The 14,223-nt window shown below is 34.9% G+C and overlaps 1 pseudogene; it reads right to left on the minus strand.

The window, feature by feature from the left end:
- Positions 1-9,903: 9,903 nt before the first annotated feature.
- Positions 9,904-13,750, minus strand: LOC140510991 (olfactory receptor 4C6-like; annotated as a pseudogene).
- Between the last annotated feature and the right edge of the window lie 473 nt (positions 13,751-14,223).

Genomic DNA, 14,223 nt, shown 5'->3' on the forward strand with positions numbered 1-14,223 from the left:
ATTGCAGAATGAAGTAGATCATTTTCTTTCGTATTATGTTTTGGTTTGTTTTATGATTTCTCCCATTCATTTTAATTCTCTTATGCAACATGACTGAGGTGAAAATTTATTTAATAGGAATGTATGTGAACCTATTTATAACTGTATGCCATCTCAGGGAGGGAGTGAGGAGGTTGGGGGGAAGGAAGGGGGAAAATGTAAGATATATGGAAGTGATTGTAGAACAAGGAAAACAAATAAAATAATAAAAAAGTACACAAGAAATCCAAAAACATAAAGTAAGTACTGTTTCACTTGTACCTTTTAATACTCATTATCTATCAAAGTGTGTTATACTTAAGATCTCAATAAATGAAGTTTCATGAATGAATTAAAGATTATTTCAAAATCAATGTAATAATGGTGGACTTTGAGTGAGAAAAACTAAAGTTTCTATCCTAAGTTTACTTCTTACTGTTTTACATGATACCAGCGAAGCCATTAATTTCTGTCTCATGAAATGCCCAAGGACGTTCCAAGTTTAGAAACCTTGTACTGTGTGGATACTGTGTGGAGGAATTTCTACCAGCAAATAACTATTCTAATGAAATTGCTCAAAGCTCGAGGTTCTTTATTATACTCTTTACCCGTATGCTATACTGACAGTTCTGATTATACCAATTGATAACAGTATAAACTTAGATCCATCACTTAAAATTTTCTTTAAAAAAGCACATAATTGAGTAAATATAACAGGTACATTGATATCAACAGTAATTTTTAAAAGGTGCTAATATTTACAATGTAGTGAAGCACTATGAGCAACACGTAGGAGATTCTATCTTATGCTGTTCTTTGAAGAGAAGTAGGGAATCCCCAAGGGAGGGAGGGCCCCAGCAGACCCACAGAATCTCATAAATTCAGAGGAGGAAGGACTTCAACATCCCAGCAGTCAAACATATGTGTTTGATTTTTAAAGAATCCTCACTATTATGACCCTGACCAAGGGATATCAAGCTTCTGCATGTAGAACTATGAGAACTACTTCTTTTCCTCTTCCTCCTCCTCCTCCTACTCGGTCTCTTCCTTCTTTTTTTATTCTCATCTTCATCCTCCTCCTACTCCTTGTCCTCCTCTACCAACATCTCCACCAGCATCATCACTAATATTACTGTGACAATGACTGTTATGATTTCAGTAGGTATTACTACCATACCACTGCCCCTACTCCCACAACCACCCACTATGATTACACTGCAATCTTATTAAAGTCCTCCTTAAATAAAACTGTCCAGAGCCAGACACAAAATTGCAGATAAATTCAGAATATAATTAAATTATTGCTTCACTGTTCTTGTAAGCCACATTTCTCTTGAGGCATCTCAAGATTTCATAAACACATTTATTGTTATGGCTATGCCATACTATTGCCATTTTTAGCTTGCATTTTATTAAAATCCTTATTCTTGAAAGAAAACTGCACTAATACCTTGGCCTTTTTCTTCATGCTTTTTGTGAGATGATTTTAGTTACTATCACCCAAAGGCAACAGTCTACAGTTAGAACTAATAAATTTGATCTTCTTAAATTCAGTCCAATGCTCTAGTCTCTAGATAATTTTGAAATGTTACTCTGTAATCTTCTAACTATGCTACCTCTTCCTCTAAACTTTATTTAAGGTGAATATTTGATAACCTTTCCATGTACACTTTATCTGAATCATGATAACATTGCAAAATAGAGCAAGTCCAAACACAGAGCCCTGGAGAAATCACTGAACAATTGAATGACATTGAAGAATTAACAACTTGTCTTGATTACCAGCACCCAAGTACTCATGGGTATATCTGGTTGTATTATCTTTCTTCCACCCTCCAAAAAAAAAAAAAGAAAATTTATCAAAATATTTGCTAAAATCAATATAAACTGGATAGATTATATTTTCAAACTTCCCCCCATCTTCAGATTTCACAATCCTTTAAAAACAGAAAATAATTTTCCCCATGTATTTTGTCAAGTTGATCTACAGATTATCTAACTTGCCTTCCATCTCTGATGATCTCTGAACTACTTGTACAAGCAATGTAGTAAATTCAAAGTAATCCTGGATTTGGAATAAAAAATATTCATCCATAAATTGTAAATCTAAGGTTGTGAGGAAAACCACTTAGCAACTTTGGGCTTAAGCATTCTCTTCTGTCACAAACAGGGAAAGAAATATATCTTTCAAAAATTTGATGATCCTATGAAATATAATTTGAAAAAAATTGTCATTTTCAATTAGGTATTAAAAGATCCGTGACCCAGGGGTTTTTCAGTGCAACCCTTTAGGAATTCCTTTGTATTGGTTGGTGTTCTTTTTTACATCTTATTTTTATTTTGATTGGAAGGGACCTCTTATAACTAGCACACACTAAGAAAAATCCAAAGAAAGAAACTTCATGACATTTAATTTGGAAACCATTCTGATGACGATCTGGAACATTATTTATCAAAATCTCTGTTCCAAAGTTTTCAGAATTGAGTCCTCCTCATCTATATCCTCATGGAAAAAATGTTTTACTTTCAGATGCAAAAGTGTTGTTTCACTTCCTACCTATGAGACCATAACTTGCCATAAAGCATGGAATAATTACTCTCTAGGATTACCAATTTCTCTCTCTGGATAAGATTGGCCTTTATGTTTTACACAGGATTAGAAGTCAGAATCCTACTTATTTTATTTTCTGCTATTGTGACTTTGGATAATCACTTGATTTCCCAGACCTTCAGTTCCTTACCTGGGAGGATGTTCAATCAGAATATCTCTTTCATCTATTACTCTTCTGACCAACATGCCTTTCCTTGGACTGACAAAATTTGAACTGCTCCGCATAAAGAATTGAAGTGGCTGCTATGGAAACCCAAATACCTGATATAAAAACCCACCTTGTGCTTTGCAGAAGGTTTTGAATTATCATACACTGCTTCAAAATAGGAAAAAAAGAAAAAAATTCAAGAGCTTAAGAAATAGTTTAAAAACTGTTCAATGGAGTATTTAATGAATCATAGTTTAATTTCATCATAAACCTCTTTCCAGAAAGACACGTAGTTAAAAAATGTTCATCTTCTGATGAAGGTAGAACATCAGGGGCACCCAATCATTACCTCCTGGGTAACAATAGCATTAAATACTGTTTCATTACTGCAGTGGTGTCCCATTGAGGATATGTCTCCAGTGACTAGTGAATTAAGCATCATGATAGAGAATTCAATTTTTTTTTCAGTATGAATTGGGGAAAGAACATCAGCTGAGTCAGGTATATTTGGTAGTGGTAAGAAAAACCAATCAGCTTGGAATTTTCTCTTGTTAATTGTTTGTTATATCACCAAAGCAAACAGTGGAATAAAATGTAGTTGCTCCCATGAAATTATAGTAATATCAATAAATTGTTACTGGTTTTGGAGAATATAATGCTAATGTCCCAATGACAAGAGGAGATCCATGCTGCCCTTGAAAAATCTGATACCCACTGAAAAATTTCTTTTACCACCAAGGAACCACATAGGGATATTCACAGAGATAATTCCAAGTTTCACCTTTGTTGATGTATTCATGATGCTCACAAAACTGTCCGTAAAGGTTAAAATATAATTGGATTTGGAAAGAGAATCTGAGAACAAAATCGAGCTCTTCTGTCTGTACCCTGTGCAATTTTCTCTGTATTTCTCAAATCTGTGTGCCCCTCTATTCTCATTTATAAAATGAAAGAAAGGTTATAATGGAAGAATGATCTCTAAGGTCCCTTATGCTTTGTTTCTAAATCCCATTAAGTTCTCTCATATTTATCTGAACAAGAAGCTTGAATGTCAGGATGCAAGAAGCTTAGCACCATCTGTTTGAATTCAACTGGTCTTGCACAAAGGCAGAGTAGATTTGTTGACTAACTTGAAAAATGTAAAAAAGATCTTGTAACCATTAACTTCTACAAGCAATGTTATTTATCATTGTAAGTAACAACAACTGATAATGATGGCAATGATATAAACACACTAGCCAAAGAAAATTTTAGAGTCATCTACACGTACTTCAATATTTGTGCTTCCTTGATGGCAAATAGACTTCTCCAGTGTGGATCACATTTTGCCCTGAGATTAAGGGAAGAAAATTGATTTGCTAAAAGCCAAATAGATTGAAAGGACCCAACATCTTCAAACATTCATATTCATCATTTTTAATTAACTCAAGTGTGAGTGGCTGAAAGCAAATTAATGAAAGAAAATGCTATAGATACTGTAAGTATCATCCACGCAATAGTTCAGGAAAATAAAAGAGAGGGCCATTAAAGTATCAAGAGCTCTAATGTTGAGTGGCTCTTCTTTGAATGTTAAAACACCTAGAGAAAAACTGTTATGTGTTTTTGACAGACTCTCTGGAATGTTTCTGACAGGACATGGATAGCTATCTCACACATACTTAATTTGTATATGATGCAAAGAAAGATGGGACAGCATATACATTAAATGACTTTCTGAATTTAAAGTGCATTCAATGATGCTACTTTATCTGATTTCAAAAGAGAAATTTTGTAGAGATAAATTCATCAATAAAAATATTAAACAAATTCTGTATACCAGACACCAGTATATTGCAGGGACAGTTTTACCTTTCATAAGCTCATATTCTCAACTGAAACATCCCCAGATAAATAACTCATTCATATAATTCATTCATCATTTCTCATGTGTCTTCTCTGTGCAAGGGAATACATTTGCTATGGTGTACATAAAGACCAAAATAAGAAATTTTTCCTACTTTGAAGGAGCTTACATTCTACTGAAGTATACTAGTTCTCAAAAGATGATAGATAAGAAGTAGAGATAGATTAGGGAAATGTATACATATAAACATAGATGTTGATAAAGAAGTAATTTAGATAGATGATGAAGATATGAATTAAATGAATAAAATGACTATAAAATAATAGTAGACCTACCAAGAGGAGGTGCCTAGGAAGAATTTGGAGAATGTGCCACATAAGTTAAATAAATTGTTCCTGAAAAGTTAGGTCATAAATAGATGGTGGAAGATTCAAGTTCAGATTCACTGGATAAAAAAAAAAGTTTTTCCTCTCTTCTCCACTTTCTTTCCAGGAGAATGCAAGGTTGACATTTCTTTTGGAGCAACCACTTTGGGTTATGATTTTAAAAACATATTTTATTTAATTCGAATTTGTTTCTGAAAGATAACTCCTGGTTCAGTCTCAGTTTCAGCAATTCTGTACCTCTTTATAGAGCAGTGTGTTTTAGGTATTTCTGAAGAAAAAAAGACTGAAATATTTCTGAAGATCCACTCATCTGTGCATATGCAAAAGTGAACATGTGGTTGCTGGTTATATCATGGGGGAAAGTTAGAATGAAGTTAGTTGGTGGAAAATATTTTCATCACGACTTACTTCACTGGAAATAAGAGACAGTGCAGGTCCAAAAAGTGCAGTGTCAGACCAGTTTCAGTAGTCTTGCAGAGAGAGAGAGAGAGAGAGAGAGAGAGAGAGAGAGAGAGAGAGAGAGAGAGAGAGAGAGAGAGAGAGGGAGGGAGAGAGAGAGAGAATTATTACATGTTCAGTGAGAAAACTTATACCTCGGAGATTAGCAATCAAATCATGTTTGGATTTATGGTTTTATTCGTCGTTTAGATTTTATAAAATGTTAATAATGAATATTGAATGAAAACTGTTTTCTTTCTGAAAGCTCTATTACAAATACGCTATCATAACTCTGTCTTTCTTTATAACTGTTGCTGAGCTCAGCAGGAGTAAGCTAGAAGACTCAGAGAATGAAGTGATTACCAGTCTGGAGACCTGTGACTGGAAGCTCATCATCATCATCATCACCATCCTCTTCCTAGCCTTTCCTTGTCGTCCCTTCCCATTTCAGTTTTCCTTCCATTTCTTCTCTATAGAAAATTCTTTACCTATTATCTCACCCATGAAAACGTGAGCTCCTTGAAGGTAAGAATTGTCTCTTTGCCGTCCTTTGTCCTCAGGTATTAGCGCAGTAGATCCACCCCTTTGTTCTTATTAATACTATTATTATTACTTATTATTAATACTATTAGAAAAGGCTGCCTATTTATACCCAGTGTGAGACACATAAGTTTCAAAGTTCCCTTAGTCTAAAGGTAAACCACTGCAGTTCAATATCTCTCTTTCCTCTAAAGCTAGGCAAAAGTTAATAAGCAGAAAATGTTTCTCATAAATGAACCCAACTCCACAGAAATCTAGAAGCTCCTGCAGTTTTTCAGGGCATTTCTTTGACTTCCCACATTCTGATTATTTTTTCTACTATTTCAACTTCAGTAAGGTTCCAAGAAATTTGTTCATTATTCCAAACAGGTTTTCTCATACAGTAAAGGCTTTACTAAAGCCAATTCTATCTGCATTGCCGAAAGGGGATGTGTTAACTGCATCTCTAAATGCTAGAAATTCCAGTCTCTACCTCTATCAATACATTGATAAATGTATTCATGAAACAATGAAGCAAAACAAATCCTGAGGTAATACTATCTTTCCCACTCAAAGTTTGACATAATGAGAAAAGGTTTCCCTTTGGAAGAAGTAGAGATAGTTTATTCACCAGCACAAATTGAAAAGAAGACTCCTGGCACATAATAATTGCTTAATGATTGCTTTTTGGCTGTGCTAGGATCTATGCTTATTGACTGATTTTATTTGAATATAATGGATTCAAAAACCAAGACTCGGTAATGGAGGAAATTTGGAAAGAGACAGGGTTTGTGTCTATATCTTACTAGCTCAATATCCGGTCCCTTATCAAAGTTCTATACAACCTCTAAGGTGAGCTTAAAGAGATGATTTAGTGTATTGTGGGGTGAAAAGTATTGGAAAAAAATAACTTTTTAAGTATTAGAATGATGTCAAGTGGATGGCAAATCAGAAGAGTTAAATATGTTATTTTTTTCTTCAGAAGGCTGGCCTTGTAGTGATAGGTGGAAATCATAATTAGACAAGTGTAAGTTTTATGTCAGGGAAAACAACAGTAACAAATTTTCACCATGGCAGTTTTCTAATAAGAAAACGGAATCATTCAGGGGTAAGTTTTCTCTATTCCTTAGTGTCTGAAGTAGAAACTATCTCATCATTTGTGGAGCCTGCTAAAGGCGGGAGACAAGTCACACCATAATTTGGCAACCATTAATTAGGGTACAAGAACATCACACAGACTACACTTTTGTTTAGCGATGCAAATGTTAAACTCAGGTTATCTGTGACAAAGTTCTGAAAATTCCAGCATAGCAATCAGCTTGTCAGTCATAAAGCATACAATAAGGATGCCATTTGCTTCAAGCACTGTACTCTGAATTCTAATAGATGGAGAAAAAATGAGAGTGTTTTTCATTCAGGATATTGCAATCTAATGGTGGACGATAGCAAATAAAATGGAGCTAAAAAGTGGAAGGGAGGTAAACAGGAATGAAAGCATGATAGAAAAAGTCGTAAGAAGAGGAGATAGATATCAAAGGAGCATGAAGAGGGATGAAGACTAGCACTGATAGAGAGTCAATGATATAAGGAGGCAACTTTTGGAAAGGTTACATGCTGGTGTATGTGTTAGGGGAAAGCAGATTAGGAAATTAGGGATGGTATGACCATTTAGGAGGGGTTGTCACTGGGATGTTGTTGGGAGGTGAAAGAATTTGTCAGTCTGGTAGCTTCCTGTTTTGACTCGTAACTTGTGTGAATAATGCCATAAGTGGATTTTGTACAGATACAAAAGTGCAAGTGATATTAATACCCTTTTGTTTCAAGTCACATTTGCCTCAACCTAGTTATAACTTTTATTGGGACCAGGAACATGATAATTTAATAACAGTAGTCATAACTGAAGCAGCAACAGCAGCAGAAGTAGTAGTACTTGTGGTACTAGTAGTGAAAGTAACAACAACAACAGTAGTAGTAGTAGTAGTAGTAGTAGTAGTAGTAGTAGTAGTAGTAGTAGTAATAGTAGTAGTAGTGGTGGTGGTGGTGGTGGTGGTGGTGGTGGTAATAGAAATATGCAAAAGAGGAGGATGACGATGGTTAGCATTTGTATAGTCTTTTGAGGTTTTCAACAATTTTTACAAATATTTCATTCTATCTTCACAACTACCTTTGGAAGATTTATTATCTTCAATTCTTCATGTACCCATCAATATTTTTTTTCTTTTTTTCTGACAAAGATACTGCAGTTATTTGCCATTTCCTTGTCTAGGTCATTTTACAGATGAGGAGCTGAGGCAAACAGGGTTAAGTGACTTGCCCAGGGTCACACAGCTAGTAAGTATCCGAGGCCACATTTGAACTCATGAAGATGGATCTTGTGGATTTCAAAGCTTGTTCCCTATCCATTCTTGTAGGTGATATTGTTGCCCCATTTTACAGATGAAACAAAGGCATGAAGTGTTTAAGTGAATTGTTTCAAGTGAATTGTTCAAGATCAAACAGATACTAAGTATCTGAGGTTGGACTAAAACTCAGGTCATTATAAAGATCCATGCTAATATATTTTAAGCTAAGAATCAAAAAACAAGTTTCAAACGAAGAGTTTATCCTTGGTACTACTGTCTCAAACAAAAAGCATATAATCAAATTAAGAAGATAATATGGGAAGTGACTGGTGATGCAAATACAACTTGTTATAAAATGTAAAGATATTTTGAGGCCTTTACAACGAAATATTATAATAGGTCACGTTTACTAAGTTGGAAAATAGGAGGTGGGAAGTAAATATTCAATTTTGGAGTTACTTCTTAGGCGGGGAAAATAATACCATGGAGGGGAGGGTAAAACTGTGAATTAATCCATTCATTTCAGAAAACAGTTTAGAGTGATATAGAAAAAAATTGTTAAAATATAAAATAACAAAATTAAACATGGATATTTTTTGGCCTGAAGTTTCTAGGAATAGATGTATGCAAAAAAGAGATAATTGTAGGGATTAAAACCAGCCTAATAAAAACATTCATAAGTATACTTCCATAATGCAAAGAATTAGTGTGGGGAAAGTATGTGCAATTGTTTTTGAAAATGACTACAGAAATCATGGAATCAAAATGGAATACTCAGTAGGATAGGATGATGAGTATAACTTAAGAAATAAGAAATACAAAGAATTCAGAAAATCATAGAAAGGCATATAAATGAGGCAAAAAAAAGGAAAAACAATATTCACAGTCACTTTGATAATATACACAGATCATTGCTATTACAAACAAAGTGAAAAAAAGAAGGAATAATATGCAATGATAATGCCTGGGTTTAATAGCAGAAAAAAAAAGTGAGGAAATGCTCTTCTCTCCCTTCTCTGCAGAGGAATAACTGAATGGGACAGTGCAATAAATAGAATATTGTATATAAATCAGCAGAATATTATTTTGATTTTTTTTATCAGACAATGAGTATCTCTTGGACCCAGTGGGAATGAGTTTTATAGCTCATTTGCCTAAATTTTCTTGCATGTAAAAGGAAAATAATAACAGCATACACCTCTGAGAGATATTGGAAGGACAAAATGAGACATTATTAATAAAGTGCTTTCAGAAACTACATCTGAAGTGTCTTGCAAACCTTAATGAGCTATAGGAATTTTAACTCTCCTAATTAGTTATACATGGGAAACAATGAATATGGAATGTGTTGCATGCCTTCAGTCACAGTTAATATTTGGGTTTTGTGATATATTTAACGTGTTAGTTATAAACCCTCTCAAAGATTTATGGCATTGCAAAAGTCAGGATGGAAATTTATGAAACAATTGTGATCTTACCTGGTGAAAGGATTATGTGTACTTATTAAAATATTACTATATCCAAACATTTGGGTCCTTCTGACACATTACAATGATTTACAAGTAATAAGTTGACTTTTCCTGAATAGTCAAAGAAATTCATTTGATCCAAAGTTTCTTCATGGCATTTTTAACCTCTCTATTTCTAAGGGTGTAGATCAAAGGGTTTAACATAGGAGTAATCATAGTAGCACATGCATTTACAGCTTTATCAATAGGAAAAGTAACTACTGGCCTCAAATATAAGAATATACAGGGAACAAAAAACAAGACCACCACTGAGAAGTGAGAGCTGCAGGTAGAAAGGGCCTTCTGCCTTCCTTCTGAATTACCACCCTTCAGGGAACAGAGGATAACTACATAGGAGACAGTTAGTATGCGAAAGATTGCCAGGCACATTACGCCACTGTTAGCAATGATTACAATGCCAAGAATTTGGGTGTCCATACAGGCCAGTTTCAGCAATGGGAAGAAATCACACACGAAGTTATCGATAACATCAGGGCCACAGTAAGGAATTTGGACCATGAAGAGCAGTTGTATGGTGGCACGTATGGAGGCCCCCATCCAGACTACTGCCACCAGCAGATGGTACACATGAGGATTCATGACAGACATGTAGTGCAGGGGTTTACAGATGGCCACATAGCGATCATAAGCCATGATCACCAGAAGAATAATGCCTACACCACCAAAAAAAATGGGCTGCAAAGAGCTGAATCAGACAGCCTTCCAGAGAGATGATTGCCTTCTCATAGAGCAAATCCACAAGCATCTTGGGAGCCACAGCTGAAGAGTAAGTAGCATCAGCAATAGATAAGAAAGTTAGAAAAAAGTACATGGGTGATCTCAAAGTTCGACTGGCAATCATGGTTATGACAATGAGTATATTTCCTATGATTGTGATAACATAAATGATTTAAAAAATGGCAAAGAGCATTTCTCGAAACTCTGGACTTTGTTTAAGGCCTAGCAGAATGAATTCAGTTACATCTTCTCCATTTTGGTCAATCCTCTAGCAACTTCCTGGTTTGCCCATGGTCTTATTGATTCTTTCCTTTTCTCTTCATTTCTCACTGATATGAGACCTTGCCTATATCTCACCTAAAAAGTCCAATTATTTTAATTCAAAGTTGAATCATTCATGAGTCTTCTGCATGAAACTGCTTAAACCATTAGTTTTGAATTTTGTAAGGCGAGAAATAAGGGATACAACATCCTCAGTGCTAAGGAATGTGATTCATCTTCCTTTCATCTTAGAGTTAATTGGGGACAGTAACAGTGGTTCATGTTACTAGTTTCTCTGCAGTTCCATGAAGGGAGAAATGGGTCAACAAAATGTTTATCAATAATTAAAATCTGATAGATCAGTGAAACTCCTAATTATTGTTTTAATGACATATTTAGGTCACAACTACATATTTCCCATTTTAGTTAAAATTTTATTAGAGATTAATGAGCTTTTTGAGTCAAATGAGAACGGAGGATCTAAAAAAGCATGCCTGAGATAAGAGAGTAGATAGAAAAATAATTTGGGAGTCAGGAAAACATTCATGCCCTTCTTCTGGGTACATGTCACTTAATCAACAGTTACAGAGGTATGTCTTTAAGTGAAGAAGGTGAAAAACACTGTATGAAATGCAAGGTATTGGAAGCTTTCTTGTTAGGAGATTCTTGAATCCAATTTAATAATGTTTCTGTTTAAAAAGAAAAACAGTATCATGTATATGAGTAATAATAATAAATGATGTAGAGGAAGAGAGAGAGTGGTATGAATATATAGAGAGTACTTTTCTGTTTCTGACTGATATTTCTCTCAATTTTCAAATCTATACGTATGTGCAGCTAGATGTCATATAGACATCTCAGTACAAATTCATACAAAAAGGACTCATCTGTCCCTCTTCTTTAGTTGTTGTGAGCATCTCCTGTCTAATCTCCCAGGTTCACAGTCTCAAGTAATTGTTTAGTCAATATCCCATAACTGATCAATTGTTAAATCTTACCTGTCCTAACCCCACATGCTATCTTGTATCCAACTTTTGTCTTTTCTCAATATTGACTAAACTAGTTTCTCCTGAGGCCCTTGTCATCTTTTACCTACTTTAGTGACACACCCTCCTTGCTGATCTAAGGGCAAAGAGAAGGCTCATTGAATAGTATGCCAGACCTGGAGTCATCACACTGAGTTGAAATCTGATCCCAGACACTTTCTGCCTCTGTGATCCAGGACAAGTCACTCTACCTTCTTTGCCTCACTTTCTTCATCTACAAAACGTGCTGCAGAAAGAAATTATAACCACTCCAGGATCTTTGCCAAGAAAGCACCAAAAGGACTCCCAAAGGTTTGAACATGACTGGAATGACTGAAAAATAGGAACCACTTAATTGGTCTAACTCCAGTTTCTCCACTCTACAATCCATTCACCTACATTAACTGGCAAATTGATATTCCTGCAGTTGACAGTGATATTGTATTCAATATTCCTGATGCAGAACCCAAGTGAACTACAAAACTGCAAATAACTCTTGCCCCTAAGAGACAATACAAAGTTATTTTTAAAGCATTTAAAACAATTGAAAATCTGCCTCCAACTTGCCTTTCCAGGAACATTACATATTTTTTTTCCAGTTATTTGTTCTGTAATCCAGTCACGTATCCCACTGACAAGCCACATTCAGCCAAGAGAATCACCAGCCAGAACATCGTATTTCTAACTCTTATACTTTTCACGGGTTCTTCCTCATGCTTGAAATGCATTCTTTCTGCAATTCATTTTATAATCTTAATTTCCCTTTAACGCTGAACTTGGATTCCTGTTTTTCCCCAAGAAATCTATTCTGATACACTTATTTGATTTTGTCCCACTGCCTCCAGGATTGCCGATAATTTGTATTTATGGAGGTATTTTTGTTCCCCTGATATTCTTACTTATTCCTTTGAATCATTTTCCTCAGAAATACATCATGCAAGCAGAGATCTATTTTGTCTGGTGCACTGCTTCCATAATCAGAGTACCGACCCTGTAGTAGGGGGAGGTTCTATTTAAGGTGAGGACTATTAGGCATGTACCTTTCAATATCCATTGTCTAACAAAGTGACTTAACGTTAATTTCTCAATAAATGTTTCATGAACGAATTAAAGATTATTTCAGAAGCAACGTAATAATGGTGTAATTTGAGTAAGAAAAAACGAAGTTGCTGTCCTAAATCTAATTCGTAGTGTTTATGTGATACCAGGCAAGTCATTTAATTTCTGTCTCATCAAATGCCCGCGGACTTTTTCAAGTGTATAAAATTTGTGCTATGTTGCTGTTCAAGGAATTTCTAACACCACAATAACTGTTCTAATGGAACTCCTAAAAAGCTCGAAGTTCTTTATTATTCTCTTGGTCATGATAATATACTGACAGTTCTGACTATACTAATTGCTAATAGTATAATCTTAGGTGACTCACTTAAAATATCTTTCTAAAATGTATATAAATGTGTAAATATAGAGATGCACTGAAATAAAAAAAAAATTTAAAAGGTGGTAACATTTACAATGTAGTCAAGGAGGATAAGCAACGTGAAGGAGATTCTATCTTATGTTGTGCTTTGAAGAAAATTAGGCAGTCCCCAAGGGAGGGAGAGCACCAGCAGACCCACAGAATCTCATAAATTCGGAAGAGGAAAGATTTCAACATCCCAGCAGTCAAACATATGTGTTTGATTTTTAAAGAATCCTCACTATTATGACCCTGACCAAGGAATATCAAGCTTCTGCATGTAGAACTATGAGAACTATTTCTTTTCTTCCTCCTCTTCCTCCTCCTCCTCCTCTTCCTGCTCCTTTTTTCTCCTCCTCTTCCTGCTCTGTCTCTTACTTCTCTTCTTCTTATTTTCATCTTCACTCTCCTCCTGCTCCTTGTTCTCCTCTACCAACATCTCCATTACCATCATCATTACTATTATTATTATTATGACAATGACAATGAGTGCTATCATTTCAGTAGGTCTTACTACCATACCACTGCCTCTACTCCCACAGCCATCCACTTGTCATTATTCTGGTTCTCCTACTATGACTACATTGAAATTTTATGAAAATCCTCCTTAAATAAAACTGTCCAGAGGCAAATATAATATTGCAGATGAGTTCAGAATATAATGCAATTATTGCTTCCCTGTTCTTGTAAGCCGCATTTCTTTGGAGGCATCTCAAGATCTGATTAACTTTTTTATCCTTATTACTATGTCATACCATGCCCTTTTGAGCTTGCAGTTTATTAAAAACCCTTATTTTAAGAGAAAATTACATATATAACTTTGACTCTTTCTTCAGGCATTTTGTAAGTTGACTTTAGTTTAATATTATCCAAAGGCAATAGTTTATAGTTGGAGCTATTAAATTTTTTCTTCTTAAATTCAGCCCA

Source organism: Notamacropus eugenii, chromosome 6 (genome assembly GCF_028372415.1).
Source record: "Notamacropus eugenii isolate mMacEug1 chromosome 6, mMacEug1.pri_v2, whole genome shotgun sequence".
Taxonomy (NCBI): domain Eukaryota; kingdom Metazoa; phylum Chordata; class Mammalia; order Diprotodontia; family Macropodidae; genus Notamacropus; species Notamacropus eugenii.